Genomic DNA, 1701 nt, shown 5'->3' on the forward strand with positions numbered 1-1701 from the left:
ATGTGGGCCGTCCCAAGCATGGTTGCAATGTGTTCATTGTCAAACTCCAAAATCAGATTATTTTTAATTCTTAAAAAATGCCATTATTTTATTTGAAAATAAATAAATAAATAAAATTTTAAATATTATAGTTTGTCTTGTATATTTTTTTCATTCGATCAGATAAGATTTTAAGCTGTCATATGGTCAAGTTACAACGTGCCCCTCAAATGTTACAATGTGTTCCACCTACGGGGCATGTTGTCACATATCACTTCCATTTTTTGAGGGTAAATAAAGAAAAACGTATACACTGTAATTATGAAACAAAGCGACATATTTGTACTAGACAAGTGTAAAATTACTGTGGATAAAAAAAAAATATATATTTGAACCCCATGTGGATTTACACAAACTGAGAAAGTCAAAAAGTGTTACTTTGTGCCCCGCTCTCCCCTACCTCTGTAAATAAATACAATATAAATTCATGTCTCGCGCACTTTAATGCCCTTTGAATGTGACGTGTATATTCCCTTGGAACTGGAATAATGGCGGAATTTCATGTGAGGTCCACTTCGCAGGGTACATACGGTCGAATAAGACAATGCGTGAATGCTGCCTGAACAAGTCCTTACTGAAGGGAAAGTGTTGACTAGTGTCACTATCTCACTATCTCCACCAAATTCGGGGGATCCCTTCAGCTCGAGGAGCCCTCTCGAACGCCACCCTCCGCGCGTCGGTAGCCCCCCGGGATTCCTTGATCGGTTATAGCAATCTTTGCGCGTGTGAGAAAGTGACGGCGAGTCGTGCGCCTTCACACTAGAAACACATTACACCAAATACATCCATTCAGATGAACTGAAAAACAGCACAGATCGCTTGACGGAGAGTGAAACTCTGAAGCATGCAGTCAGAGTGTTCTGTGAGTGAAAATATATCTGTGCTAATCATATACTCAGCCTCCAACTCACACACTGGCGAGTAAAATCTGAGAATTGATTAGCCATTGGCTAATATTAGACATCATTTAGTCGCATATGCGAGTGATTTACTTGCAATGTAGAGGGTTGGAGTTGATCAGGTTGTTGATTGTGGCCTGTGGAATGTTGGTCCACTCCTCTTCTATGGCTGTGCAAAGTTGCTAGATATTGGCAGGAACTGGAACACGCTGTCCTATATGCCGATCCAGAGCATCCCAAACATGCTCAATGGGTGACATGTCCGGTGAGTATGCTGGCCATGCAAGAACTGGGATGTTTTCAGCTTCCGGGAATTGTGTACAGATCCTTGCAACATGGGGCCGTGCATTATCATGCTGCAACATGAGGTGATGGTTGTGGATGAATGGCACAACAATGGGCCTCAGGATCTCGTCACGGTATCTCTGTGCATTCAAAATGCCATCAATAAAAAAAACACCTGTGTTCGTTGTCCATAACATACGCCTGCCCATACCATAACCCCACTGCCACCATGGGCCACTCGATCCACAACTTGTTCTAACCCTAACGACGACGAACTGCAGTCAGGTCGAGACCCCGATGAGGACGACGAGCATGCAGATGAGCTTCCCTGGGACGGTTTCTGACAGTTTGTGCAGAAATTCTTTGGTTATGCAAACCGATTGTTGCAGAAGCTGTCTGGGTGGCTGATCTCAGACGATCTTGGAGGTGAAGATGCTGGATGTGGAGGTCCTGGGCTGGTGTGGTTACACGTGGTCTG

The 1701-nt window shown here is 43.7% G+C and overlaps 1 protein-coding gene across 1 annotated transcript in view; it reads right to left on the bottom strand.

Moving 5' to 3' along the window:
- Window positions 1–1701, bottom strand: part of LOC107572070 (structural maintenance of chromosomes protein 1A) — a 96407-nt gene that overhangs the window by 75614 nt on the left and 19092 nt on the right. The gene's annotated exons all lie outside the window — the stretch shown is intronic.

Source organism: Sinocyclocheilus grahami, unplaced genomic scaffold (genome assembly GCF_001515645.1).
Source record: "Sinocyclocheilus grahami isolate Dianchi unplaced genomic scaffold, SAMN03320097.WGS_v1.1 scaffold1690.1, whole genome shotgun sequence".
NCBI classification, from domain to species: Eukaryota; Metazoa; Chordata; class Actinopteri; order Cypriniformes; family Cyprinidae; genus Sinocyclocheilus; species Sinocyclocheilus grahami.